A 19,693-nucleotide genomic window follows, 5' to 3' on the forward strand; every position below is an offset into this window, starting at 1 on the left:
TTGCCCGGACACTGAGATACGTAGAGGCCATATTGAGGTGATATTTAAGACCGCGCGATATATGTAAGGGAAAGAGAGAGAGAGAGAGAGAGAGAGAGAGAGACGAAGAGATCTCTCTCTCTCGTCGTCGCTCTTTTTGGCCATGCCATGTAGCGTTTATCCGCAAGGAGATTCTCTGTCGAAACCTTAATTACTTCCGGTTGACCGTCCGAGAATATCTGCCGTCCGCGAGCCTCCGCATAGCCGCCGGTTTCGGTCCAGCGCGCGTCGGGTCAACAGCACACGGGATTTACGGCGCTCGTTCCATACCGGATCGTACATAATATATAACAAATTATAAAATCGGACTGTATGTACAGTTAAGGATGGCGTCGGGTGTCGGAGGGCGCAGTCGCCCATACGTTTCGGTCGAATATCGGGGGGGAAACACAGGGGGAGAGGCGCGTCTTGCATTATACGAGAGTCTCTCCGATCGTAGCGAGTTGATGCGTTATTTATTAACGTTGCAAATTGCACCTTGTAGTTGGAGATGCGACGTCCGTTCCTCGCCTAAATTGGGGGGGAGGGGGAACCGGCCTGTGTATTTAAGCATGAAAATCTTTTTTTAACCGGCACCTTCCCCGCCCCAGCGACTCTTTTTTTTTTTCGCCGTCATTTTCGATCCTCTCGTTTCGGTCGAGCCGAAAACAGGATTCCTCGCTATTCGTGAAAATCTGAGAACGCGGCGATGAAGCAGGTTTTATCGAAGCGCGGCCGTAATTACGCTGATTGCGATTTATCGATTAGCGGCCGACGCCGCTTAATGAGTCGCGCCGCCGATACATTCATCACCGCGCGATATCTAAATTGAATTGGTCAGGAATGAAGAGATGTTGTCTTTGAAAAAGAAAAAAAATTGAAAATGTTACATTACGCTTGTCTTTCCGATTGTACAGAATCTATCGCATCGCGCTATCCTGTAACCCGCTGTACCTATCGATCATTCTATACCTGCATGGTGCTTTAATTACGTCGCCTTCGATGTGCAGACGCTCTCTTACCTCCCTTCATCATTTCCGTCATGGAGCGGAATGAAATAATAATCGAAAAGGAGCGGACCTCCCTGCATCGTGGAGTATTTCGCACGCGTAATGAACTTGCGAAACGATAATTGCCTGTGAATCGCCTGTGATTTACATAGACGATTAAATTTTTCATTATTTACCCCTTTCCCTTTGCGATATATAATTGTTACCGGAAGAGACCTCAACCTTTCGCGAAGAAAATGATTGAAGTTTTTTAAAAATAAGATTATACCTAATCATCGAGAACAATTATTCGAGGTAATTAATTTCAACCACCAACTATTATACAACCAAGCACATTGCATTTCATCATTCATTTCGTTGACGTTATTACATTATTTTGCATAACAGTTTAATATGCTAATAATTGATTGCTGCAGCGGCTCGCGCTTGTTATACGAAATTACAAAAATCAGGTCAATACGCGGGGACCATTTCAATTAATTAGCGCAGAGATCACTTGATAAAATGCTCGTCTCACGGTAATTGATGACTTTGATATCTTAATCAATCTGAACGAATTAACGCTGTAAGAAAATTTCGAATTTATTAATTCCCCATGACATTATGCGACGTATATAAACCGATTAAAAAAAAATGAAAAAAAAGCTATACAACAGCTCGTGAAATTCACGTGTCGTATGTATAATAATAAACGTCATCTCTTTATCTCTTTTCGCGCTGAAAAATTCGATCGAGGGTTCGTTCGCAGACGATTGGACAAGTGGTTATCTCGTCCCTTCCTCCCTTTCACCGTTCCCCGAGCATGATTAAATGAATCAATTATACGAATAAGCGACGCGTCTGGGGTAAGCCGCGGCGATCGGCGATTGGCGAACAATGCAGATCGAATTATACGACCGTAGAAACTGCGGGTCGCGCGCGTGCATGCACGCGGTGCACGATGCACAATGAATGCGCCCGGGTAGAGGGAAGGGAAAAAGAAAGAGGGAGCGGGAAGGGCGGAGGGACGAGAGAAGAGGAGAGCATATGCGGGTCGGTGAACCGCGGCAAGGATGCGCCGGTCGTCGCGGTGTGTATAGATGTTGTGCTCTCTTCGGGATTTTTGTCCTCGAAACCGAGAGGCCGAAGAGGAAGAAGGGCTCGCGATACCGGTGGTGGTGTATGTATGTATATCGCGAGCGCGCGCCACCGAGATCGATAAAGATGGCTGAAATATAAAGATCGCGGTTTAACGAACCGGAACGATTTCGCGATATATACGAATACGCCGCGGCTCGTAAATAAAACTATCTCGCGAGAGAGAGAAAAAGATGCTGCGGCGGATGCTGCGCTCTCCAGATTCCGCGCGAGAAACACTTCTTAATCGATTTCACTATAGGCGATATACGGGGTTACTTTCTCCCTTCTCTCCTCTTTTTCTCCTTCTCATTTATTTGTCTTTCCCGGATCGGGGAAAATCGGTGTTGTCTCTCGCGAGCGCGTGCGATGGATGGACCTGGTGGTCGCGTCGCGAGAACCAGAAATACAAGTGAAATCCGACAAAGACGAAATCCACTTGCTAATGGTAATTGATGGTGGAATGATCGCGCATATTACAAGTATGCGTGAATCGGGCTCGTGCCCGGAGTTATGCGTAGTATATGTTTAGCTTCATCTCTCTCTCTCACCCTCGGCAACAGAATGCTTGTTAAGACGCGTGACAAATTAGAGGAAGCACTTGTGCCTCTCGGCAAACCGAGCGGTCGCGGTTAAATAGATTTAACCATTTTTATCACATTGGCTCTCGCACATCCAGGCGTGCCCCGTGTTACCCCGTTATACCGTTACCCGTGGCGAGGCCATTTCGAGAGGAAGTTAAATCCGTCGTTGGAGAAATCAACTCTTCTCTCTGTCCCTCTCTCTCTCTCTTTCTCCGTATACCGCGTCGAGTCGTCGAGGCTTTACGATTATTAAACAACCGACGTGACAAGATAATCGTCCGGTTAAACGTTCCCTTCCGACGTTTGCAACGCGCATCGCATAGTCGAAATTATCGCTATGCTATCTTGTTAAGTAATTCTTAACGTTGCGCTGTCCAGCTCCGGGAGGCGCGTTAGCTTACAATCTCTGTTACTGCGCGATGCGAGAAAGTTCCTTGCGGCTCGCAATAGATCGCTCCTTGCGGTTACTTTATACACGCGCGGGGAGTAAGACGGTCTTGGGTATAAATTATTCAATTGCCCGCGACGCTATCGTCGTTGAATACGATACGAAACGCTGATACGTACAGCCTTTTCACGTGCTATTACATTGATCGATGATGTTGTTTCTCGAATGTCGAATTGTAATGTCTCTGTACAAAACGCCCATAAATCCGCCCATAAGATCGACTTGAAAACGCATCGATCGTTTTCTCTTTTGTTTTCGCGTGTGAGAGGAATGTGGAAAAATATGTTCGCTCCTTACATTAATCTTTTTAAAATTTAAACATCTGTTCTATTAATATTTTTTTAAAAATAAAATATTTTTCACAATAAAACGCGATTTTTTCAGCATCGCACATCACGAGCAATTGCCACGATCAACCTTCTTACGACTCCATTTACTAGACTCTCGCGACGATAAAACAATCTTGGCCGATCATACGGTGATTCGATGCTCGCGATAGTATATCAGTCATAATAACCGGTTTACGATAATATTAGTTACGATAACGCGTGCGGGATACAGTTGCATATAAATATTCCAGCGAAAAGCGTGCAAACGGCAGTTTCGTAAATGTAGACATTATATAGTCTCGTAATATATATAACACATAAATCTCGGATAGAGTGACGCTCGGACACTTATGCAGTCTATCCAGTTTACCGTCTTACTAAGGAAATTTTATAGTATATTCTTGCGCATAAATTACCGCAAAATTAGAAATCCGTCATCTCTAAGTGTAAAGCTAATTTAAGGATCAACGCCGCAAGAGTCGGCCGTAGAAAGTAGTAGATGAGCTTGAAAAATAATATATAAGTGTCTCTTTTCCTATTTTATATCATAAAGTCATTTTAATGAAATCCTGTCTATACACAAAATTACAGGCTTTCTTATTATTGTAGAGAACTTATAATTCTCTCGTATATAATTTCTCTCATCTATCGCTTAATTGGAACTTTTACCGGTAATGAGACCACCTGCATCTCCGATATCGTCGATCTGTAGATGCGACTCTTCGAGTCGCATCGTCGTATACTTCCGGCTACGATCCTCCGTTCGTTGTCGATGTGTCTTGGCGTAATTACGCGCCCTTGAAACGCCCGCAATAAGGTCCGTTCCGCGCTGGGGCGTCCTGTAAATCATTTGCAGTCGATAGCGTCAAAATCACGAGGAGTTTGTGCTCCGGCTCGGCTCGATCCCGAACGGTTCCGGCAAACGCATCCATTGGGTCGGACCCAATCATCCCGACCCCGGGATCGGTCTCTTTATCGCCGCGAAACGATCTCGTCTTCCTCGTAGCATTGTCCCGTAACACGTCCGCGCTTTGTGTTGCATTAACGAGACCTCGGCCTCGCCTCATCGCATGAGGAACGGTGTAATTACAGACGAAATTATGTTACCCCGCGAACGAAGAGATTAAAAAATAAAACACAGCCGCTCACGGATATTAACGATAACGTGTACATTTTTTTGTAAGACTTTAATGAGGCTGTGAAGTACATATTTAAATTTCAACGAGCCAGAAAAAGAGTCAGATGCGGGCACAAATTTTCTTTAGTACCAAATAATTAGATAAATCTCAGTTCGAGATTTTATTTTTAATAAACTCTACTGTCCCTTTTCTAAAGAAGCGTAGACGAGAAAAATAATCGGGGAAAACCACCCGCTGTCTAGTTCGTTGAAATTTAAATATGTAAATTTTTATTAAAAATTTTAATTTTCAATTTAAATAAATTTTCGCGTTATAAATCATATTCCTCGGGATTCGTTGGATAATACTAACGTGTTGAAATCCAGAATGCAAGAGAGATAAATTAGACTCGTTTATGTAGAAATCCATCCTTCAGGTTGGATTTATCGAGACGAAAACATATTCCCCGAGATGCTCCACTTTGTACACGTCCCGCAATTAAGGCGTGATCGATGAAAACGCATTTCGGTGTCGGGCCGAATCGCGAGATCGAGCTCTCGAGATTTTTGCCATCGACATTTCTCCGGTATCTCGGCGAAACGATCTCTCGGCTTCCTCATAGCACTCTCGGTATTGTCCCTCTCACGCGATTCGTAGAGAAACCGGCCTTTAAGGAGGTCTCAAAGCTAGAGATTGCTCGAAATGCCGATGGCATGCGGCAGCGCACGAATGATTTATCGATACTTTGCGGCACGTGATGAGAGCTGCATCGCTTTTAGCAGAGGCAGATCAAAGGCATCGATTCCTCGATGGCTTTGAAATATACCCCCGAGTGTTACGATTCGCGATAAGGATAGCGATGTTGATCTACATACAATAAGGCGAAGTATATCGAATCTTTATTTTGCTCGCGCGATTGGCAGAATCATTCTCTCGTGACATTCTGTTTTTTCTTTTCTCCAATTAATACACGCCTTTTATTTCGTACATGAATAAAATTAAATATGACGAATTATATTCGCAATATATATATATACACCGTCTGTCCGGAAAGAAAGGAGACTGATGCTTTAAAAAATAGAAAATATTAATTTCAAGAAATTTTAATGATTAATATGTTCTACATAATCCTCTCCCACCTCAATACAAAGTTTAGATCTTTCATATAACCATAATGAGGAGATCCAATGAGGAGAAGATTGCGAATTGTTTCGACGTTCGCGTCATTCAAACTTGTGGCTGGGCGGCCCGGTCTCTCGTCGTCCCCGAGCGACTGTCGGCCTTCACGAAATCGTTTATACCATTTAAATACTTTTGCACGACTTAAGCACGAGTCACCGTAAACACTTTTCATAATTTTAAATGTTTGCGTAGGCGTTTTGCCAAGTTTCGCGTGAAATTTAATTATTGCTCGTTGTTCCATTTTGACATGATGAAAAAAGTGATAAATTTTATCTGCACAGTAACCAATTTGAAATTGGCTACTAGCCGCCAAAAAAAATAAGTGCACTTCTGAGAGATGATATTACAAGATTCCATAGTAACAGATGGCACCATTTGTACAACGTAGAAAAAATCAGTCTCCTTTTTTCCGGACAGACGGTGTATATATATATACATTTAAGAAAATTAAATTGAATTAAACTATAGCAAAATAATCACGATCAAAGTGTTTGAAAGAGGTGTAAAAAATTGGGGAAAAACTTTGTTTTTTGTCATTTGCCACTGTAGGTTTATAAATTAGATATTATCGTGACTAATCGTTGAATCGACAATGTAAATCTTATATCGCGGAATGACAATGCGATTTGAAGCGAGTTGAAAGAAATGCCGCTTTCTGACCAATAGAATTTTCGAGACAGAAACGAGGAGGTCACGAGTACACATTGATCGGCGGCAGTACCGGTTTGCCGTGATCTGTTATAACTGTATACGAGCTGCTATCGTATTTCAACGCATGACAAAAAACTAATTAAATCGCGGGACACGGCCGACTGGACACTCGCGTGCGAGGATAAAGGAACGCGCGCTCTGCATGGTCCATTTCTCTCTCTCTCTCTCTCTTTTTCTCTCTGTGTTGCGATGATATTTTTTCTATTTTTTTACGCGCAACGAAAAACGGCATCGCGTGCGGGAAATAAGAGACACGACAGATAAACCTTCAGCGAGGCGTTCGCGTGGAAATAAAATTATTCGTCGCTGGAACACGATTAATTCTAACTCGACTGCGTCGCATGTTGATGGAAATCATCTGCATACGTTAATCGAAAAATGATTTCGTTCGGACAAGATGGATGGGTAACTATCGCGGACGTTAAATACATTCGATAAACTATGTCGTGTATATTAAACCCTCTTTCGATCGATGTTCGCTGTCAACATGACACTCTTATCATAATAAGAATTTTTGCGTTCTAATAATACGCCCCTGTTTAATGCATTACGACAGAAGTTGCAACGATCGATTGCATTCGTGATAAGTAATTTCGTAACTTGAATTAATTACCGCATCTCCGTGTTTAAAATAATAATTGGACGACGTTTACGTTAAATGCGCGCATTTTTCTTGCCAATTACGTCTGATATTCACGCCTCGTCGTTCGACGAACAAGCACGACCTGACCGGTAATCCAAAGAGATCTCGGATTCCAGGGAAACAGATGTCGGAGTATCGCGTGGAATTCCGTTACCGCTTGATCCCCTGACAGGAACTTCAGCATGCTAATCTACTGCGCTCTCCGCTATAATTTATTTACAACAGATTCCTCCGTCATATACTCTATATTAGTATAAAAAGAGAAGCCGTTCATTCCGAGCGAAATTCCAAACTCAACTTTCGCTATAAGATCCCTAGACTCGGATCCAGCTAAGATGAGACGAAAAGGCCGGTTAATCGGAGGCAATTCGCGTAATGAATACGAATCGAACGCCACTCTCGAGTCCCACTTACATTCGCTTTTACCCCGGCTATCCCTGTACACAATAAGGGACGCAGATATACGTAAAGATGGTCGAGCGCAAGAAGCGCCGTCGATATGTGTGCCGTCACACGACGACCAAGTCTCGATTTAAGTGGTCGGAGAGTCGTAAGTGGAGTACTGGGGCAAAAAAACTGCCTCTCCTCGGAGATGGTCGAGCGATCTTCTTCCACACGTGCCTACACGTGCCATGCGCGCGCCCGAGCGATTCCAACCCGTTAGATCGGAGAAACCTTCGACCTGTCGACGACGACGGCAATAAGAGACGCGTCGCGCTACTTCCTCTCCTGTCTATCCATATAATATGTAACCAGTCGCCTTTTTCTCGTCGTTGAGGAAAATTGCGGCACGCACATTCGCACCTTTTTACGCGCGCGACCGCCCACCGCGCGGAATGCAAGTACATCGTCGTAATAACTCATCGCGATAATCCGTCCGGTTATGTAATACGATACGCGATAACGGTGATAATTTTAATCAATAATCCACTATCGCGTCGTTATGTCGCTCGAAAGTCTCCTCGCGATTTATTTCTCTCGCGAATCGCGCTCGTGCGAATCTTCGCATATAGGAAAGTGTTTCTTTTGTACAGCTGACTTTTATAAGGAAACTCGTGTGTGAAAATATATATTTATACAGCGATAAAAATCGCGCAATTAAATTCTACGTTCGCGCGCGCGACTTCATAATTGTCTACATCTCGGAATCTAGGGATATCTTTGGAATATTAACATTGTCAGGCGGAAATATTGAAATGTTAAAATTGTATTAAAGGTACGAGATTATAGCGGGAGATAATCCGTTTTAGCGCAGTTGACAGTAGTATTTCCATAGAGTTCTACTTTCTATGAAAGAGTGAAACATCGCATGACCGCGTGACGCTTTTACCGCTTGGTTTATTGTCGGTGGAAATACAATATAATGCCACAACGTGATTATAATTCCGAGTATTTGTAATTTGCAAGATATAATCATGCTTCTTTTATCGCTACTCTTAAACGCGAAGCGCAAAATAGGACGCGTTTCGATTCGTTTCTCCCGCGGAAAGTAAAACGCTTATATTGTCAACACGAAAAAGAAGAGTTACCGGTTATTTAAATAAAATATGCGAATTTTTATTCGCGCGAAAACTGCGTTATAAACGAGAGATCTTGACTCTCTGACTTTCATCCGCGGGCTCTCTGATAACGCAATTGAATCCGCTCAATCTCTCGTATACTTTCATCGGCGCCGGAGGACTTATAACCGCGGGCGCTTAACACGGAACGATATACATATATATCTCCGATGGTATACGGCCGCTTGAGAATTTATCGCCGTCTCGCACGAAGGTATATTATACCTCACGCTGTTACACGGGCGGAAGAAGGGCCGCGAAGTTTTCGCGCCTCTCGCGTAGAAGGTAATCTCAAGTTACTCCGGAAGTGTTGGACGCGCACGGATTAGTTTACCGGTTCGCGCGAGGTGACAGCGGCGAAAAAATGGCCGGCGGAAGCAACAGAGTGCACCTTACTTAGGATCGCGAACCCTCGATCGTTTACCTATCTACGAATGCGTTTGTCAAAATAAATTGCATTTTTATTTCCCCGCGGCGCGAAAGAATTCTTATCCCAGAAGAAACTCTTATTCCGGTAAACGATATACACATTGGGTCCCCGACAGATATTCCTCGAGCGAATTTGAATAACGAGAGTACAACAAAGAAAAAAATATTTGCCATCATAGCTATAATACAGTAACTAATATTTTTAATTATATAATTCAACGAAGAATTCTCTGTTAAACTATAACTTAAAATATTAGTTAAAATTTAGGCATGATAATTAAATGTAATATAGGAACACCTAAAATTTAGCTATGATAGCTAATATTTTTTTTTTTTTGTGAATGACGAAAAATGTTATCGTGCAAAGGTTTATTTCGATAAAAGCTGTCTCTGGCGGATTCCTTCGATCTTTCGCTACGAATTCTTAACGAGATTACAATTCCAATCCCGACGCGTAGGAATCTAAATGAATCTAAATGAATAAAGAAAGGAAGGAAAAGGCAAAGTGGATTGCTTTTACACCACTACTAGTGTACAGAAACTTTTGATGAAATTTATTATTTATTATGAAACTATAAGTCTGCTCGGAAATTAATTTTCTCTCGCCAAGAATATCCTTAAATTATTTAACGAGAATATCTCTATTTAAATTATAAATTTTATATCACAAACTCTCTCTCTCTCTCTTATTTATCTACCCAACATCGCAAAATTTCGAAGATTGTATTATAATAATTGATTACGATAATATTTAAGAGGACGCGTTTTACGCTAATGCGATAGGTGCATTAACTATGGATAAAGACGCATCATGAGTCATATATAGCAACGAAGGAGATGTAATCCCTCCCTGTCCGTTTTATCGTCGAGACTTATGGACGGCGAAATTGCATCGGAGCTGGTTACTGCACTTGGGAGTAGTAAGATGCATTTCAGTAACGCTTGTGCACGCGCGTATCTTTAATTGCAGGCTATTTATAAATTACACATGTGAATTGAAGGGCAAATTTAATATTAAATTATAAAATGGCATCTCTTACGAATCAGTTTTAATTTCGGTTATAATCCGATTCTTAAATTTAATTAATTTATTCCTTAGAATTCGGATCGATTGCTCGGTCACTAAATAGATTGCTACAAGTTTAACGCGACGTCTCTCGCAAACGTAGCACAAAGAAATATACATTACGTCATAAATTTCCGGAGTGGTAGGCGAAACGTCAAAGTTATTGCTCGTTGCGTTTGCTCTTGACGTAAAACAGACTCGTACCGTAAGACCTCGGCTGAAACTCGTCAGTGTTTCTGTCTTTAAAGCTAGATTTTCTCTTTGAAAGTTATAGAGATAATCTTCTGTCGAGAATCGTGTTGAACACTAACGAGAAGGACGCGATTGCGCGTTCAATGCGCAAATATTAACTGCGTGTTACATGCATATTTTTTAAGAAATCACGTAATACATTAAAGTGTATTAAATAATTTGAGTCGAGAGAGAAAGTATATTTAACGAAAAGTTGACGCATCTTTAAGGAAGCCTAGTCTAGGCCATTGTTTATTTCAACGGAACAAAATATGCTTACTGTTGAACTTTACCCATTTTTTGTCGACCGTAACTAATTTCCATGTTCGATATCATGCGCGTAGTCTTTGTCGGTGATCGCTAAAAATAGACAGCAATAATAGAGTATAATAGTGTAATGTAGCGGCTTTTTGTTCCTGCTTATTTCCTGCCCTAACGGCATTTAATTCTCCGAGAAATATTATAATAAATAATAAATTATTTCCGCAAAATTTATTATATACTATTAAAGATAATTTATAGCTCGATGATAATCATTAACGATAATATATATTATTTGTCTGCTTTTATCTATTTAATTATTTCAAGCAATAAGTTTCTACTGAAAACACAATTTTTGCAAGATTCTCATTAGTCTTTTCAATTTCGCGATAAAGCATTATAAATAATTGTCATGTAGACGAAATCTCTGATGATTATACATTTTAAATCGCCCTTATATACGTCAGTAAAATTCACGACGACAGTCCCGGCTCCTACATTTATTAATTGCTGCGAAAAGGTAGAGCGTCGTTTAATGTATATTCGTATACGTTCACCGTGACTTAGAACAGCAATCTTCAATCATCTAAAGTGACTTTACGCATCATAGTTCGGAATGGGAACGAAACGAAAGTCATTGTTAATTTTATCCTCGCGATATGATATACACGATCGCCTTTCAGAATTTATTAACGGCTTTATCAATTTCGATCTCAAGCAGCCTCGAAAAGAGAAACGCGTTCGAATAGAGGCGCGATTATTATTATTATTTTTTTTTTTTAATCATCGACGTTTTGTCGTCGACCATCTTAATGACGCCGGTCATCGATGCGACTCGAATGAAAGCCTTTTGCCGATTTGATTTGACAGAGATGGATCTAATATATCGCGCGATAGCTTTTGTGGCCTCATCAACAGGGAGCACGAATGGTGTGACCTCGACCTTACCTCCATACCTACTTAAGTCTAGGTCAGGGTTTCCATCGTCTTCCGACTGTGGAGGAACGATTGTGCCGGCTTTATTAGCCCGAGGAAACTATCTCGCGGTCGTTGGCGCAAATCCATCGAGAATCTCTAATGGGTTATTACGCAAGCTCCGTGATTAATCGTCCGTTTCTCTTCCTAAGAATCTTGCCGTCAGCTTTCCCATCCGTACGATTTCTCGAGCAGCCTGTCGCTTCTGCATTTCTAACAAGCAATCTCGAGGAATATAATGCCGCGAGGAACATTTAAGAGTCTCGGCTTATATACAAATATATACTTCGTAAATCCTCCTCGCTATAATATAAATAGAAACTGTTGCTGGTCGTCGTTAAAAGTTTCGGTCCCCGGGCACGTTAAAGAGTAATTGAGTAAGTGATATGTTTGAAAGGTTTATTATTATATTTTTATTAAAATTTCGTTTGCACGAACTGCATGCACTACTTGTCACGAATAAGGTAACAAAAGGAGCAGAAAGCAAGTCTCTCGTGATGATCGGAAATCTGGAACACGAAAATCCTATGTAGACGACTTTAAATTATGCGCGGAGTTATTTTAAATTGCTACGATTTGAATTGCATGCGGCGAATGCTATCCCGTGATGCATAAGGTATTTGGAACACGGCGCAACGAAACTCGCGCGCGCGCAAAAAAAAAAGAGAAAAATAAAACGCGAAGATACGTGAACGCTATTAGATGAAATAATTCACTAACGTGATACCGTTGCTGAGTGCTAGAATTCTTTTGATCCATCAAGGCGAATATACGTGCACATTTGCAAGCGAGAAAGATGCAAATATTCCGGTATGAAAATTGTTATGGTAAAATGCAAAAGTCATTGCGCTCTCGTATATATATTTTGAATATCGCGTTTAAAACTACTTTCTTCAGAGCAACATACGTGCGTTAAAAATGCGCGTGTCTCACGTCAAGTTGACATAAATTTTCTCGAGTAATGCAGAAAGAAATGTACGCGGAATAAGATATCTCGTTAAGTGATTTAACGATCGACGATTTTATAGTTCCAGTAACGTTTTCGTCTTTCACTTTGCATGTCTCGTTCGAAGTTAAACGATATAAAAAAATAAACGTTAAACGCGCGTTATTATACCATTTAAATAGCGTTTTGTTAAGATTTTTTCTCGTGCGAATATAGGTTTCTATATAATCTTCTATGCGCTTGAAATTGCGTGGTTTCTTTCTTTCGACGGCCACTTTTGACATGGTTACGTTAATTTCGTGAAAAAGTTAAAAATGTAATTAAAAATGTAATTTGTTTGATGCAAAGATTTAACAAAAAAATTGTAAAAGCAAATTTAAATTATTATCCTCGTATCAATAATATAATAATATAACGAAGAAAAATGTCTTTCTCGACAATTAAATAAATTACATCAACCTTAATTTATACAATAAATATTAAATGAACAGCTATTTCAATCAAAAGCCTTGGCAGTATTTATTAACACGGTACTTATATCCAAAGATCGCGTTAGAACGACTTTATTTTATCTCGCGAGCTATCGCTTGTAATCTATCGAACGTTTTATCAACGCAATTCTTGATTGCGCGCGAATAAATACGACACATATACTAGAGCGCAAAATTACTACGCGCCTGAAATACACAGCTCGTTATTGCGATATTCATCGCGTAATAATGTTCGAAGATTAGCCGTATCTCAAAATCGATCGCCGCATGCAGATCGCGTGTTTTTCGCGCGAACGATATACTTGTTTGACATTCAGAGAACACATTCACTGGGTCTCCGGGTCAGAAAAGTAAGTCAAGCATCGATGGATGTCCACAATAACGGTGTCTGAAGACTGACCCGTCTGAGACGACCGAAACAGCCAATCGTCTGGCTTGTTGTCTACCAGCTCGATCCCTAATGACCGTATGTCGACTGAAATTTAATGGCCTGATGCGCGAGTTAACATTAATTAAGAGAGGAAACGGACGTGATGATTTTTTTTTAATTCTACGCTCGTCGTAAAATATAATAGTCGTATTGGAAAGTTAGATTCTCTGCCGCGACTCAATATAAAAACGAAAAGTATCATTCACTCTATTAATGATAGCTATTCGACCGAATCAATTAATATGTGAGCGACAATCATATTTATTCGTTCTCCCGAGATGAATCGAGGAAAGCTCTCTGAGAAATAGCGATCGATAAATCTATCGGGAACGAGTCTCGTTTAAAAAAGATTAAAGATAAATGAGAAATATAGTTTATCATTTGTATCGCAAGATACAACCGATACAATTGATAGAAAGAAAGAATTACTATTCTTTAAACGCGTCAATCAACTGAAGAAAAGATATATACTTTCTCAATTCATTATCGCACATTTGGATGAATGATTAAATAGAAGGTCGATCGTGTCCACGAAAATTTGAAGAGAAAAAACTGTAAAAGCGAATGTAATTTTTTATCTGACATATTAAGTCTCAATTAAAGTCATATTAAGGTTATTGATTAAGAAAACACAAGTCGATTATTTTATTAACAAATGATATAAATATTGCGATGCTAACGCTTGATTTTTTAAATGATCTTGTCGTGTAATCATATTTTTACATCTAATGAGTGGATCAATTATGGATGGCTGCAATTATATCTCACTACTTTGCTATTTCCGATCGCTTTCTTGCTCCTTGGATTAATTGTCAGCCTCGAGCGAGAAATGTTGCATTTGCATAGTTAGCAGAGTCACTAGCGATTCAACTTATCATGAATTCGAAATTGATCTTGAAATATGAGATATACGTATAACGCGAACACATTGGACATAATACGCTTGTATTTGCAATTCAAATTTGATCACCCTCTCGAAATTGATTTGCGACGATTTCGATAATGTTAGATTCATGCTCGATTCGCTACTCGTGTCTTAAACATGCTAATATAAGAATTGTATCGTGTATTCTTGCATGAAACGAGTTTGCTTATTAAGTAATACATCTCTATCATTACGCTGTCAAATATATTAATTGTTATGAATGTTTCGCGCTAACAGTATTATGAGAAAAAAAAACAACAATATTAAATATTTCGAGTGTAATAATTTTTTAATTAAAAGTGGGACATTTATAACCATAAAAAACCATAAAAACTCAATGACTTGCCATTATTAATCTTTCAAAAAGTCTTTGCTACAACACGGTCTATTAAACACGGCGAAAGGATATATAGTCGTCCGAAGAAAATGATTGTGCATCCCTATTGTGTAAAAAGATCGATGTAATTAAATGATCAGATATAACTTACAATATAATCTTTAAATGAAAAGATTCAAGTTCCTAATTAATTGCCGTAAAATAACACGTCCCAAGTTGCCGCCGATAAATTAATGGAAAGTAATGATAATGTATAATTATTAATAACGTTATTAGAAACTTATATAGATAAAATACGCAAAAAGACCGAACACAGAGTTTTCGAGCAACTTATTTTCGCGAAACAGCCGATTTCGTTAATTACTCTGGTATAGGAAAGTAGACGTATATAGGACAAAAAATAAAAATTAACAATGAACGAGAGAAACGTGACTGCGATGTATCTGTCGTATTTAATGAATAATTAACATTTTCTACGAGCCGCTCCGCGTGCGCAAATAAAGCCGACACGACAAACCGTTTCGATAGCATCTCCAATACGTGCTCCCGACTTGGATGGCATATAAGTAAACGCCTCACCACTTAACATAACACACATTTACGAATATTTACGAACGTCCATCTCGGTCGAGTCCTAGCTCTCAGCTCTTGCCGCTGCCATTGAATTACGACTTTTAGCCATTACGCGCGACACGTATCACTCAATCTTTACCCAAACTTCAAAGCACGTGTATATACATACATTTACCGAATGTCACAAATTATAGACAATTTCGCCCGAGGAAATCGAAATTACGCCTTTTCGGACAATTATATTCAAATCATTCATTGTTTATACCGTACAATATTTCTAGCTGCGAGACTGCAAAAATTATTTCTGAGCATTTTCGAGTGACTATAAGAAATCAATTAATTTCAGAAAAATAAATTAGGAAGAGATCTAAATGTAATACGAGAAAAAATTAATCAAAACCATTATTATTTAGAAATATTTCAAGCTTTATTCATTATAAGCTCACAATCTATAATTCGGAACAAAATTTGAGATATAATTTTACTTATAATTTCACATGCAGTATAATATAAAAAAAAAAAACATTTAAAGAAGTAACATACGTACATAAAATTATAAATAAAATGATATTTTAAATTTTTTCATTAATTATAGATTGTCTAAAGTAGAGGCTTTTTATATAAATCGAGATACTTGTATCTCAGTACCGCATATAAATCTTTTCTCTCATGTAGTCTATCTATTATTAAAACCAAGATCCATGACCGTGGCTCGAAAAAAATTGAGCAGGAAGAACTTTCTTCATCACGTTTTACAGCATCGCGTACGAGGTGATCTTAGAATTTTATTTGTATTTGTTATAAATATCATCATGCTGTTGAGAGAGAGAAGGCACTAACGAACCATTCATTCAGTACTATAGGCGACTAACTGCTCGGGACTGAGCGGTTAGTCGTTTATATTAAGTATATGTCGTCGACCTTAATGATACAAATTACACTGATTTACTCGACGATTAACCAGATCTTCAATCACTTTGGAAACTGCGCTGTCGCAAATCATTTAACGGATCATTCCGAACGCATGAATATGAAACAGCGTACAGCGAATATGCGAATAAGAAGTATATAAATGAGACATCACTTTTCCTCGTTTTCGTGGTGTTTTTAATGCCGGTAAAATTATGTCAAATGAATTTATAATCCAAGACTGCATTCTTATTTAGTTGTAAATAACTGATCGTGAGAAGTTGATCGCGACTTTACGGTATCGAATCTGCCATTAATATATTAAGCCAACGACAACAGCAAGACGCTTGCGTCAATATAAATTTCAACGCTTCCACTTAGCAGGGTGAAAATAGTTTACTTCGATTGCTGGTATACAGGCAATTAGCGATTTACGGGACCCTCGCACTAATTGGCACACGTCCATCTCATTTCCACCTCACGGTTTTCCGTACGATCGTGATCATTCGTAATTATCGAGGCACCTGAGCACAACGTGTAATGATTTCATTATCGGGTCTCTCTTATAAAGCCATCACGGTGCCCGATCTCTCGTGCAGAACGCGAAGATGCCGCACATACAATCACCCTGTTACCCCTTGACGTCATGCGATTCGTGGGCTCGCCCGTCCGTAAAACGCTGCATTTAAGTAGACAGGTACGCAGCTTGCCTGATCAAATCATCTTTTTTAATGAATAAATTATTATACTGCTTGAATTGAGATATCGTTGACTAAGAAAAGAAATTATTACGTATTTGAACGCATTATCAAAATTTAATTTTTTTGCAAATTTTCCAATGCAAAGGGTTAAATTTAGATAATATCAGGCAATTATATATATATGGTATATAATTATGTAGTTACATAATGTAATATAATAATTATATAATTATATAATATAACATAATATTATATAATGCGTTTTTGATAGACAATATAATAAAGTAATGATCCGTCTGATCATCAATCGCGCGCGCGTTTCTTCTTGAAAGGATTATTAATATATTACGAAAATATCGTTGAATCATGTTTCTTCACGTCAAACAAATTACAAGATCATTACGCGTAAATTTTTTACATCATAATGCAAACATGTTTATCTCACAAACGTAATTGAATTACTCAACTTGTAATGAGAATAATCGAAACAAGGCCACGAGAACTTAGACATCTATATTGAAGAGTCAACGAACCGAAATGGTTTTAGAAGATCATTCTTTATTAAAGCGTGCAACGATATCTCAGACACATTTAAATGACAGCCAACATATACGGAGAACAAAATCTCTCGAGCATTTCGTAGAGTTTATTTAACGATTCACGCGATTTAAATCAATCAACTTCATTATTTGACGATACTGTTTTTTATTTACGATCTATACTACATTATACGTAAGATTGGTTCTCGAGCGCGATTAGTCGCGCTTCTTTGAAATTGGATCGATTTATAATGCGGAAATTAAAAAAGGCGACTCTCACGCTAAGACAATGGGCGGTTCGGGACGATGAAAATAGTTTGCAATTTTCAAGGTGTGTGGGCCCGTGCGAGCATCCAACATTCTCCCCCTTCCTTCCCCCCTCCTCACTCATTTCTGCTTCTTTTGTGCCTTGCTACAAATTACACCGACAAACGATCAAAGAACAAGAGAGCTGCTCTCATTGAAGAATTAAAATCTCATCAGATCTTCCTCGCGAAAGAAATGGACGCGCGTTTATGCGAATAATTGAGAAAATATAGGGAGGATTAAGGAATAAACGCTCAGTTATTATGTGTGTTCCGCGCAAGAATATAATCCTGAAGATATCCTGAAGCTAATAAAACACGATGTACAAATTATAATTATAATTATATGTTCCTCAATGAGATTTTACGTATGTATAGGGAAACATCGTCGAGAGAGGGTTGAAACATATTGTTTAGGAATTCTTTGTGGTAGAAACTTGTCGAGTATATTTAAAGAGCAGGACCCTCGGTAGTTGCCTTTTATCCTGAGAATTTCTCGTAAAAATATACATTCGGATGTAAAAATTCCACGGTTCGCGACAGAGCTTTTCGTGCCCTTTTCACCCTTTCCCCTCTCTTTCTCTTTCTTTCTTTCTTTTTTAACTTCTCACTTCGGAGCCTATAAATCCAGCTTCGTCCGTGTCGTACGTTTCTGTTGGTCGCTTCATCCGAGAGTGAACACGCGCACGCGTGATTTATCGTTACCGATGGCTTAATGAAACTCGCGTCATGAAGTGAGAATCAAGAGAGGCGACGACGCGCGATTAGGAAGAAACGATCCGGTTTCACGACGCTGAAGAAAAGGAGAAACGCGTCGTACGCGATCCGACACTGATTACGTCGCTTGTATAAATTATCGGCTATTAAAGTCTCAGTAAAATCCAGGGTGTATTGTTAATTGGGATATAAAACGTGCACCTAAGCGAGATGGCGGGGTAAAATGGCGAGATGGCAATAAAAGTGTATTCGTTGCAGTGACTTGGTCGGTGATCGTCGTAATTTACATAAGCTCGCGATGCCACTCATTATTAACGCGTTATGTTCGTTTGGTTTCGCTGTCGTTGATCTTGAAACTCGCTTACGAATTGAGGCTTGTACGCGAACAATACTATCTCGTATAATCTTACAGAATATGAGAAATAACTGTAATTCGCAATCTCAATGATGAGACGGCTATATATTTAACAACAACGCGAACAATAGCGAATCGTTACTTGATGAAGGGATAATTTTATCCGGCGTATAAAATTCAACCAACGGTACCGAGATACTTTATAATAATCATTGTAAGATTGTAGATTAAAAGTGTCTTACGACTGTGATAATTTTCCCGCGTGAAACGATTAACGTCGAGATAATATAGTCCAAAGCACGAATATACGCGAATGAAAATGTATATCGCAAAGTGACAGTGGATATTATTTTGTTTCGAGTAAACGTTTTATTAAGTCTCATAAATTCAAACGTTTAGCGTCAATTAAGCGTCGACATTATACGTTCGCGTTTAATCGCGCAATTTGTAAGCCGATCGGATTATTGAATTACAGTATGAATTGCCGGGGATTAGAGTTGATCGGGGGATGAATCGCGCGAACGGCAACTCCGCCCGCCGATGGGGAAGGCAGTTATCGGGGAACGAGGATACTTTCCGACTCGTTGGTCGTCCGGGACGCATACCGAGAGTCATTACGGATACCGCGGATCGGAAGTCGGTTACGACCGGGAGGTGAGAGGGCCGCTGTGTCGTTAAGGGCTCCCCGGCGGAATTATTCCCGCGGTTTCTCACGCGATGAGTCTCCCGCGCTCGCGCGAGTCGCGGATTTCCAGGCTCGTTTGTACGAGAGCGACGAGTTTTAA

The 19,693-nt window shown here is 39.6% G+C and overlaps 2 protein-coding genes across 2 annotated transcripts in view; one reads left to right on the plus strand and one right to left on the minus strand.

Moving 5' to 3' along the window:
• Positions 1-19,693, plus strand: part of LOC145944452 (apoptosis-resistant E3 ubiquitin protein ligase 1) — an 80,923-nt gene that overhangs the window by 9,074 nt on the left and 52,156 nt on the right. The window lies entirely within an intron of this gene.
• Positions 1-19,693, minus strand: part of LOC145944454 (serine protease inhibitor dipetalogastin) — a 29,484-nt gene that overhangs the window by 7,069 nt on the left and 2,722 nt on the right. The gene's annotated exons all lie outside the window — the stretch shown is intronic.

This window comes from Prenolepis imparis, unplaced genomic scaffold (genome assembly GCF_030444845.1).
Source record: "Prenolepis imparis isolate NDT839.2.m4 unplaced genomic scaffold, iyPreImpa1.0 SCAF_13, whole genome shotgun sequence".
NCBI classification, from domain to species: Eukaryota; Metazoa; Arthropoda; class Insecta; order Hymenoptera; family Formicidae; genus Prenolepis; species Prenolepis imparis.